Source organism: Montipora capricornis, chromosome 5 (assembly GCF_036669925.1).
Source record: "Montipora capricornis isolate CH-2021 chromosome 5, ASM3666992v2, whole genome shotgun sequence".
NCBI lineage: Eukaryota > Metazoa > Cnidaria > Anthozoa > Scleractinia > Acroporidae > Montipora > Montipora capricornis.
The window spans coordinates 28,376,946-28,388,829 of NC_090887.1; the positions used below are offsets into that span (position 1 = coordinate 28,376,946).

At 38.6% G+C, this 11,884-nt stretch overlaps 1 non-coding gene across 1 annotated transcript; it reads right to left on the reverse strand.

Moving 5' to 3' along the window:
- Nucleotides 1-11,604: 11,604 nt before the first annotated feature.
- On the reverse strand, nucleotides 11,605-11,677 carry Trnar-ucu (transfer RNA arginine (anticodon UCU)). Its single transcript has one exon. It is a non-coding gene; the product is annotated as a tRNA-Arg (tRNA).
- Between the last annotated feature and the right edge of the window lie 207 nt (nucleotides 11,678-11,884).

Sequence of the window (11,884 nt, forward strand, 5' to 3'; positions counted from 1 at the left end):
CAGACGAAATTGTGATTTTTTTGTACTTTTTATTCACGATTATCTTTCTTTTAAATGATGTTATTACGGGGATTTCACGCAAGACCGTTAGAATATCTCCTATAGATTATATTTATCTAGGTTTGACCGTCAGACATCAAGCACATTTGCAGTTATCATTTTTCAAAAACCACATCTTCTGGCAAGCTGTTAATTTATGTAAATTACGGACATATACAAAACATGGACCCCAGGTCCATGGACCACTCCTGTGGACCCGCTCCTACACTTTTCCCCCTGATTGTCAGCTCAGGATTTTGTTAGAAATCAAACAAAGGCCACTATGAGTAGTTTCATCCTAAGGGTTAACTACACAAAAAAAAAATATGAAGGAAGGTTTTGTTTGACCATTTCCAATTTTGTTCAAGCCTTAGTGACATTCGCTCTTATGATATGATCGCAATAGTAAAAAAAAAAAAAAAAAACCAAGAAACTCATACATACATAAATGCTATAATTCATGACAGTGTCAAATGTCTATGTCTGAATGCCAATAGAGCTATAAAATGCTGGGGTGGAATAACAGCAATTAGTATAATTTCACAGATGAACAAAGAGCTTCCAGTAATCTAATTGGTTGAGTGATTTTGTATAACAATTATAATAATTAACAATTACTCCATGAGCTTGCACTGGATATGAGATGGTTAATAGCCAACGAGGCACGTAGCGTCGAGTTGGCTATTACCAATCTCGTATCCAACAAGGGCGAATGGAATAATTGTTTATCAAGTTATCAACCTTCGCTTTTGCTAAATTTTATCTAAGTTTAAGAAACGACAAGAAAAAAATTTTATGCTGAAAGACTTTTGCCGCATTCATTCCCATGTAAGGTCAAACACAGATATAATGGCTGGTAACTGAGATCCAGTGAACCAATGAGAAAGCTAGAATTTGCATTATCCGAAGTTGAGAATTTAATAATAATTTATGTTATATTCACCACACCAGGCGGGGAATATAAAGCAAAACAAAATGGAAGGGCTCCTGCAGTTTCAGGTAACCTTTACAACAGAAACAAACTGAATCGAGTATCAATTTGTCGATTATCAATTCTCTGTTGTTCAGCTCTGAAGTTATACTCACACAATTATTCGTCTCAGACGTATAATCACTTTTGCCTTTGGCAAATAACTGTTAAATACAATTAAAGTTACAGTGTATTGCAATGATTTTTTTCTGATAGCTACAAAACTTATTTATTCATCAAACGAAAGACATCATTTAAACAAGTCTATTATATAAAATTGGGATCCCTCAAAATTCATAATGTCAACAATGCAAAAATAAACAAGAAGGAAACCAAACTATTTAAAAGCACAAACTATTTCACAAATGAGGGCAAATAATTATTGTTATCTTACTAAATTTATCTGCAAGATTCCTGCATTTTTGAACGAAAGTTTGGTAAATTAAACACCATTCAGATGGCATCAAACAATGGTTGTTCCTTTTCGGGAACCCAACCAATAAATGTTCTTCTCTTTCCTCAGTAACGCAGAACACTCCAATAATGAATATACCGTAAGGAGGAGTACCGTATATGCCAAGGTCTTTCTCAATGGAACGTTTTTTCCTTGGTCATTGACACTTTATAGGCTCCTCCTCCATCATCATCGACAACAATCTTACAAGTTTCAAGACAGTCGAAGTGTTTTGTCCGCCATTTTGATTCTCCCAGCCGCTACTGTCCATGTCTCTGTGTGTGGACTCGCGTTAGCTTGAGTCAAGTCACGTGATAGCTCAGTTGGTAGCCTTTCCTCTGGCGGTACATGCAAAACCCAAGGCTAAAAGTTACATGATAAGGCATTTCTATACGAGCGATCGGTACAATGACGTTTTAAAGGAAGAATATTGTAAGCTTTTGTGGTACGGTTGCCATTTGTATTCCTTCACCTGCCCTACACGTGAATTTATGCGGATGTCTGGCCCTGTGGTTTAGTTGCCTGGCACATAAGTTTAACTTTTGCTGTGAATTCATCTATCAAGCTATGCATAAACCCTGTACAAAGAGCAAATTAGAGCAGGTTTCCCTGTAGTTGTGGAGTTCAGGGGATTTGCAGTGTTATTCTACATATCATGCATTTGGTTACAAGCGTGCACCCTGGATGGCGCAATTTAGAGGTCAATTTTTCCCTGATTGCGGGAAATGAGTTTCTTCTGCCTAACCATGTCAATTTTTTTCAAGTACATGTATGTATATTATTCATTAATCAGATCATTTTTCGCGTGCAATTGGAATACAGGGTCCGGTATATGAAAGATAAGCCAGTTTGTTATTTAAAATTGCAAATATTTTGAGGCATCGTACCACTGTTCCTCATAAGGTTGAGGAATTAATAGGTTAGGACTTTTTTAGAGGCTTTCATGTTTAATACTTGTTTTTGTAACACGCAAATGGCATAAAATCTTTCGGAAAATAAAATTCGTGGAGACTACAATCTTGCATGTGGTGTCTCCATTACAGCTACATGTTGCAAGGTAAAATTTAAAAAAGAGGTTTGTCACAGATATTTAATCAGGATTTACATGATTCTTGCAAACACAACTCTGCTGCATGACCTCTTGGGTGTTGTAGCAGGAGTTCACCAGGCTCATCAGCACCTTTTTAAATAAGTAACGGGAGGAAATCACCTGCCCCACCCATAAGTCTTTGTTTAGGAAATCAAGGAACACACAATAACATTAAGGTCCCTCCCTTGATCTGCCACTTCTTTGTTAATTAACTCATCCTCAATTGTTTTAGGCTAACTTTAAGGTGTGTTAAAAATAGAGTTATAGTAATGTTCTAAATAGGTTAACAAAGAAGATTTTAGTATTATTATTATTTTTTTTATAACTACATAAGTAGTAGCTCTTTTACCAGTATCGAGCACTTGGCGTGAGGGAAGATTTGAGCCCCTTGTGATTTTGAAGTGATATTCTGTGACAAGCGATAAGAGAAGCCAATTTCTGGTGGGATTGAGAGTTGTGACTATTGCAGTGACTGGAAACGAGATTCTCAGTGGTGTTGGATCACGACTAGTGTTAGGTTGTCTTATCGAGAGTTTGTCAAGTCAAGGAAAGAGCCGTGCAAGTGGACGTAAGTAACAGTTTGTAACTAGTTAAGTTTCAACAGTTGCTGTTGTTGTAATAAATATCGTTAGTGATAGAATCTATGCGTTTCTTGCCGTTCGTTGCATGGCGGTCGTAACAACTTATATTCTTCCCCTAAACACCCCCTGCCCATTCTTGAACTCCCTAACAAAACCCTAACTGGCAGTCAGACCTGACTGAGTGTATATGTAGTGGTTTAATTTTGTTTTTGATTTGAAACGTTCTTTTTTTTTTCGAACCAGTTTATTATTATTTTTAACTGCCGCCCATTTTAACATATTTGAATATCTTTCTGTAATTAATTTTACGAAGTATGTATAAAATAAACTAGAGAAATCATTTTAAGATTATTATGATGGATTGTTGTCTGTGATGCTATCAAAGACAATAATAATTATTTTTTTGCATGTGAACAGTAATTTGTAGGGTATAGGGTTAAATTCACAGCTTAGTGATTAAGGTAAAGTGTTCAATTAAGTTCATGCACTTATTTGAAACAGTTAGCATTTCAGGAGGTGTATGACAAACTGCAGACTGCCTTCAAATAGCACCCATTTCAAATAGCGCTGTGTCGTGGCTAGTTACTGTCACATGTAGTCTGCAGTCTGCAAGTGTCAGCCACTGCATTCCAGGTAAGGGATTGCCACGCATTGTAGTGATAATCAAATTAGAATAATCACTTATTTGCATTGTTTAGGGGAAGGGGGGTACTGCCATATATGGACTATATAGGTATGTGCCGCTGTGAAGGGTATGGTTTGCAAGCAGTTTACTGTAGGATAGAGTATATAAATCATAGCCTTTCGGTCTAGAATAGGGTATCATTTTTCACGAACTGACCGGACTAAGGAAACCAGAAAGTTCCACTCAAGAATATAAAAAAATCAAATCGGAATCAAATAATGAAAAGTAAGGTTACTATCACTGTACAGGTTTAATGTTACAACTGAGAGAAATAAATCATTGGACTTTTCCAAACTTGGTCACTACGCGAGCATAATGGTTTTCGATCTCAGTTACTTTTCTTAAAAGAATGTTGGGGTACAAGGATGGCATTTTACCATGAAGTCGATATCTATCAAAGAGAGGAATGTTGGAGCTGCCATTGATTGTTGGGCATTTTCTGTGCATGAAATGGATATGTTGACAACATTCTGACTGATTTCTGCATAATTTCTTGAAGCCACTTTCCGTAATTCGACTGTGTGCTTAGGACAAGACAGCTCCCGTTTTGGAACTACTTTCTTGTTGTTTCCTGTGAAGAGTTCCGGTAGCCAATTTCCTTCTAGTTATCATATGTTGTTCCATTAATTGCTTTAGCTTATATCTATCCTTGTTTCCAGCGAGGCAAGCGGCGGAAAGGCGGAGTTGCTTCTCTGTTTTTAACTTCCAAGAAATGTTTGGCCTTGTTGTAAAAATCATATTTTAAATAGCATTTTTTTTTGTGAGTCCTTTGTCTTTTAGGTTACCGTATACCTTCAGGGGTGTCTCGCGTCCGCATGATGTAGCGCGTACGGTTTGAACTAAACCCCTATATAAAATTAAAGCTTATAGAGCTGGCTATCAAACCATATTAAGATTTTTGAAATTAACTGAATTCTCAATTTTCTCACGACCTCTAAATGCAGGCGTCCGAAACACCTTTTCAAAGCTACAAGTCAAAGCAAATTCTGCTCCTCGCTATTTTATTTTGTTCCTCCGTTTCCCGACCCAAAGCTTTAAAAAAAGGTGTCTGCGTTTTGCCATACTCAGTTGCAATGAAAAGATACAGAACGTTTTTGATATAGTATTTAAAAAAATGTGAAGTGTTCGTACAAAATCGCTCTCAGAAAAAAAATATTTTGAAATGAAAAAATCATTTGTTGTTTATATGTTAATCTAGCCACTGTCAAAATCTTGGGGCAATCGGATAAATTCCATTTGAGTTTAGCGCTAAGACTGTCAATCAAACGGGTAATTTTTACTTTCTTCCAAAACGTAAAACCGCCATTTCTCCGCCAATATTAAATCCTTTTGAATATATTTTTTTTTACATTAGATATCCCATTTCGATCACTACTTTAACCAAAAAATCCAAATTTTAATAAAACTGCCGATCTGAACGTATACGGTAACCTTAAGTGATCTTTCAATTCCTCTATTTCTCTATAGAAATCTATTTTATTTACGCAATTGCGTTGTCATGACTCTGCCATATGTGGCTCTGGTGTTGTATTGCACATTTGTGAATATATGAAAGTTTGGACCGAGAGTGGCCTCGGCTGAATAATAAATTATTCTGTCGAATTCGCATCACTTGCTTACATGGTGAAGTGCATTGAAGAGTACGCAGCAGGCAGCAAATCCATAGGTAGGGAGTTCAAGATCAAGTTCCAATGAGTATACGGAAAGGTCTTTAGAAATATGCAGTGTCTGTGAGTAGTGTTGAAGGAGTAGGCATAAGTGGTATTCAGGGGAGAAGGAAAGATTTGTGAGGGAAGGGTGGGGTAGGATGGAGGTAATGGAGAAGATCAGGTAGGGGTAGGTGAGTAGAAGGGAGGGAAAAATGTCTAGTTCTTTTTTAATCCCCTAAAAACACCAAGCCCCTGTTTTGTAAATAACCCCCCCCCCCCCCCCCCCTCTAAAAAAAAAAAAAATAATAATAATAAATAAATAAAAAAAAACTTTAAACTAGTTTCAAAAAGAATTTAACTGCTTTTTAAAAAAATTGAAATCAAAAACAAAATTAAAACACAACTTATACGTACCAGCCTCACTGGCTTTTTCCATCGATTTGTTATTTTTTGTGAAATGATTATTGTGTGCAATTGGAGTATTTTTATCCAATGTTTCAGACCTAATCCCAAGCCTAACTGGCATTCAGACGTGTTGTGTGTTAGCCCCACTGGCTTTTCGCTCTATTGGTATTTTGTGCGGGCCCATTTTAATGGCACTTCAAAAATCTGCACCTAGCGTTCCCTTGCAATATGAACATGTTTGTATAATATTATTACTTTGAGTACAGACCCAACAGAAATACAGCGTACATGCAAGTGATATCCAGAGTCGAGCTGCAGTCATTATTTTTCACTCAAGGAACCAAAAATGATAAACATTGCATAAAAGATAGGCTTGTTTAGTTTTATACAAAAATTTGGTTTTATCAACGGAGTTGATAATGTAAATTGGCCACCGTACAGAGATTCTAAAAGCTTTTAGAATCTCTGTACGGTGGCCAATTTACATTATCAACTCCGTTGATAAAACCAAATTTTTGTATACTACTTCCCCACCGACGCAGCACCACAGTTTCTTTAGAAACTACCCCTTCATTCATTTGTTTAGTTTTAGCTTTGTAACTAAGTGTAGTTTTGATTCAAAAAAAAAATTCCTCTTTAGAATTTGACTGTAACAACTACGAAAATGAAACCACCTCTTCTAACCAGTCACTGAAAGGGGACGCCCTACAAGTGCATTCACAGTGAAGCAGCAGATAAAGAATAACTTGTACGCCGTGCACACCTTGTTACCGTAATTCTTGCACAAATAGGTCACACCCTCCTGCAATCTCACCTCAAAACCTTTTGAGAATTCCCTAAGTCTATTACAATCTGAAACTGTCTTCCCAGCAGTAGAGGTAAATCGCAATCTTTAGGCTGGCCTTTAAATTGCTAAAAAACTGCAAAACGACGCGAAGATGTCCGGGTACTATGAAAGGTGCCACTCCATCTTCGTGGACTCTAACTGTCTCGTCCTTCTTTTGATGATTAGTACAAGCTATTGCCGAAGTAACTGATTTAAATTATTTACCAAGAAGGCCTAAAATTTGCACCAACAATGACAAATTAGTAAGGAAAAAATATTAATTTAACACTAAGAGGCTCTAAAGGGTAAAGCGTAATAGCCATACTGAAGCCATGTAATTTTCTGGTAATAAGCTCGATTTAGACGGATCCTCGAGGCAATAAATTGTGGATCATAGTAAGTGACCCTTCTCAATCAGAAGGGTAATTTAATATGCAAGGTTTATGAAAATGAAATTTTTTGATATTGTTTTGTCTTTGTTTTTGTTTTTCTAAAGCTCGATTTGTGAAGAAGCTGTGACGCAAATATTCCGAAGTTGCATTATTTCAGTCTCTGTCCCCTGACTGTGTATGTTACAAGAATAGTAGTAGTAGCAGCAGCAGCAGCAGCAGTAGTAGTAGTAGCAGTAGTGCAGCTTCTCTGTTGCGTCAGGTATACCTATTTATAGGTTTTAAATTCACCATAACTAATTTCAATGTCTAGTGTAATGTATAGTTGTGTAAGCGTCATGACTGGCTTGATGGCCGTGAGTACTGAGTATGTAAAAGTATTATTGTACCATTTTAGTCACATGCTCCTTTAGTGACTGATGACGTTGCAAGAGTTACGGCGTATCGGGGCTTCTTGCGTTTAACTACTAGTGTGGAGGGACGATGGATGTGGATTCTCTTCGAAACTTTTGTCACAACAATGTTTCAAGCCTTGTCAAAGTGTTAACTTAAGAGGTTCGATTTCTGCAATTGAGACAGTGGTCACTAAGCTAAATTTCTCCCCGTGTAGGTTGTCAAGGTATTCTTCTTTTGCAAGCCGCTCTTATTTTTCGGTGTGAAATTAATCCCTGGAAGCACTGTAAGTCTATACCGTCTGGCCGTGCAGGTAAATTAATTTTAAGGTACTCACAGGTGGACAGAGAAGCCTTCCTTAAATTTGATGGTGCCGATTTTGCCTCCATGCAAAGTTCTAAGCGAAAATACAGTCAGTTAAAAACAATGTTACACATTTGTTATAATTGTGGGAAAAAATGACGATATTGACTACGGTTTGTAGTGCCTACCTAAGGGCCTGTCATTTATAATCATAGAGGTCCACAATCAAGCTGTACAAACTTAGTATATATTGACAAGTAGTAAAAAATGGCTAATCAAGTCAGCACAATTTCAATATCTGATATCTGATATGCTGTGGAACATTCTACCGGCAACGGGAATTTTCATCTCGTCTCAGCAAAAGTGTTGAACTTTTCCCGGCATACATGGGAAACGAATATCTTGCATAGCTGAAGGCCATCCTTACCATTCCCAGTATAGCAAGGTACCTATCAATTGTTTGGTATACACTCTCACTCCATAATCATGTTATGGGTGGGTGAGATTAAGACAACAATCGAATTGTTTTTTGTTTGTTTGTTTTGTTGTTGTTTTGCCTTTTTTTTGCATTCAAATTCTTTTTGTGAAACAAGAAAAATTAGAACCCACGGAAAATGAGAACCCACAAATGACCAACTCCCAACGTCAGTGGCTTCATAGCTCAGTTGGTTAGAGTATAGGCAGCCCAAGCTCGCTTCACTACAGACAGCCGTTGAGAATTTAAACGCGTTATAAGACTTTGAATGGAAAATAAAAGACCGTCGATTATGAAGCCTAAAAAAATGCTCAATTTAACGTTCATTCAATGAAATGAGTAAAAATGACTCACCTCTGGTGTATTCTTCTGCCTTTTGGAGATTATTTTACCGTTTCGGGAAGTCCGTGTTTTCAATGTTCTAAAGTAAAGTAAAGTGGTGCATTTATATAGCGCCTTTATCACAAACGTCTCAAAGGCGCTTTACAATGATCAATTTACCCCCAGCGGACTGGAAGCATATACAGGCGCAAATGGCAGCCACTTCTAAGCAGTCCATGCATGCTGGTACTCATTTTACCAACCTCGGAAGGATGGAAAGCTGAGTGAACTTTAGCGGGAAAGAAGGTCGCCAAATATTCCAGTCTCGGCAGAACCGGGAATGGAACCCGGGACCTTAGGGTTGGAAGGCAGAGATCTTACCACTGCGCCAACCCCTCGGCCCTCCCTTCTAAGACGAAGTCAAGGCTGCACACTAACATTTTTTCACGCAAAGCTAAAGCCCCATCATTTGCGAACCTCGGTGAATGTTTCGTCGTCAAAAATCCCCACGCACTTGGCTGGAAATGAGCATTTTCTGCTTCGATTCCACGATAGCTGACGTGTTTAACAGCTGCTGATAACCAAACAGGACACGGAGCTAGGGTCCGAGGTCAAATTAACTCCACCCGATGAGATACATTCATTTCATGTACAACACTTACCTCATCCCCACAGCGGCTTCTCGAACAGCTCCATGGTTATGGGGGTAAGTGTTGTACATGAAATGTCTGTACCTCATCGGGTGGAGTTAATTTGACCTCAGACCCAAGCTCTGTGTCCTGTTCGGTTATCAGCAGCTGTTAAATTCATCAGCTATCGTGGAATCGAAGCAGAAAATGCTCATTTCCAGCCAAGTGCGGCTGGGATGGATTTTCGAGTCGCAAACCGCCTCTGAGCTGACAACCGTCGAAATCTTAGTGTGCAGCCTTGATTTCGTCTTAGAACATTGAAAACACGGACTTCCCGAAACGGTAGAATAAGCTCCAAAAGGCAGAAGAAGACACCAGAGGTGAGTCATTTTTATTCATTTTATTGAATAAACGTTAAATTGAGCATTTTTTAGGCTTCATAATCGGCGGTATTTTATTTCCCATAAAAGTCTTATAACGCGTTTAAATTCTCAACGGCTATCTGTAGTGACGCGAGCTTGGGCTGCCTATGGTTAGAGTGTTGCAGCGGTATCGCGAACCCCGTTGAACCCCGTTGAACCCCGTGAACCCCGTTGAAGTCCTGAATTTTTCTGGCTTCTCTGCGCAATTGCTAAAATTGCGTCCATAACTGCGAGGACCATAACTTTACTTGATTACAAGTTATTACTCTGAACGATCTTTACGTTAATACATACATAGCAGCTGTGATATTCTTGCTGTTGTTGACAAACGATCCAAAGTTGAATGTTCTTAGCTTCGTCCTCATCATGTATCTGTAGAAGATATAAGTACTTTGCTAGAGAAGCTCTGTCTAAATTTTCAAACTTGTGAACTTTGCGAAACAATCTGGTTTGGAATTAGCCCTGAATAAAACCTTATCCGCAATATCTATCGTTTTGTCCCACAACCGGGGTTACAGCCTATCTTCGATTTTATGAAAACTAGCTCATTCGTTAATAAAAGGTAAATTTAAAGCTGGACATGTACAGAGGTGAAAGGTGAAAGACAGTACATATTGGACTCCCCACGCGGTATTCTTACCTTTGGCCACACCACCACACAGGGAATTCATTGCCCTCCTCTTTTCGTTTACTGTGTGGGTTGTTTAACTTCCCCTAGCTTTATGAATTAGAGTGTTGAGGCACGTAGGGCCTACGGTTACAGTATTTACAATCGAGAAGACTGAAGTTTTATTCCCTAGCAAATGTATCTATTATGGCAGCATTTTCTTAGCAGTTATTCACCCTGAAATGGTTTTGTTCTTACTTGAAAAATCGAGCCGTTCAAATATGTTTAGTAAACTGCAATAAATCATCTGAGCGACTTCTCCAATGGGGTGTTCCACAAGGAGCCATCTCAGGACCTCCTTTGTTTCTGTTATATATCACTCCCAGCCAAGAATATACGCTGATGCTGATAATACCAATATCACTTTCGCGAGCAATAATGACGAAGAGATAAATGAATGTATGAATTCAGATTTAGAGGCAATTCCATATGGCTAATCCCTAATAAACTTACTTTAAATACAACGATACAGAATTCCTGTTAATTGGTCTAGACAGAGATTTTCTCATGTAACCGAGAACCTTGCAATCAAAATAAACCAAATTCCTTTAGAGCGAGTGGCCGCTGCTAAATCTCTTGTTTTGTATATTGATCAAAATTTAAATTGGGAATTTGATATTTCAGAAATTTCAAAGAAGATTGCCCCTGGCATAAGCGCCATTAAACGCATAATAAATTTTCTTACACGTGAGATACTCCTTAATGTTTACAATTCATAAATCCAGCCACATTTCGATTATTGTAGTGAAGTGTGGGGGTCTTGTTCAAAAGGTCTCTCGCAGAAATTACAAAAGTTGCAGAATCGTGCCTCACATATCACAACCTTCTCAAATTATGACAGTAATACTAATCAACTGCTTCGTGATTTAAATTGGAACAAACTTAACCATCAAAGCTATGTTAAAAAAGCGATCATGACGTACAAAGCTGTAAACAATCAAATACCAGGTTATCTTGGTTCTCGGTCTACTCCGCGTCTTGACGTTTTGAATTACAATCTCAGAAATGTTTAATATACGCTGTCTTTACAGAGCAGATTTATGGGGAGGGAGGAGGGGTGTGCACTCAAAAGATAGTCCAATACCCATCCCACTTAGGTGAGTTTCACGTAAAGGCGGGCCATGTCTAAACCCTCCTCCCTCCATGTAACCTCAGGTGCGCAGACATATGAAACAGTAAGTAATCTTTTATGGAAAGAACTCAAGTGAGGCCATCGCTACTGTGTGCATGTGATGGATGAAGAACCTTCCCTGATCCACAGCATCAGGAACTTCTTATGCAACACCCAAGGACAGAGAAAAATCTCTGACCCGGGTGGGAATCGAACCCACGACCTCCGGATTAGATCACCGTTGCTCTACCGACTGAGCTACAAGGCCAGACGGGAGCAGGCCGTGGGAGTTTGAGGACAAATCGGCTCGGCCCAAGCCAAGTACTAAGTGCAAGTGCGTGTTGTCCTAAGTAGCGTATGTATGTATATATGGAAAGAACTCAAGTGAGGCCATCGCTACTGTGTGCATGTGATGGATGCAGAACCTTCCCTGATCCACAGCATCAGGAACTTCTTATGCAACACCCAAGGACAG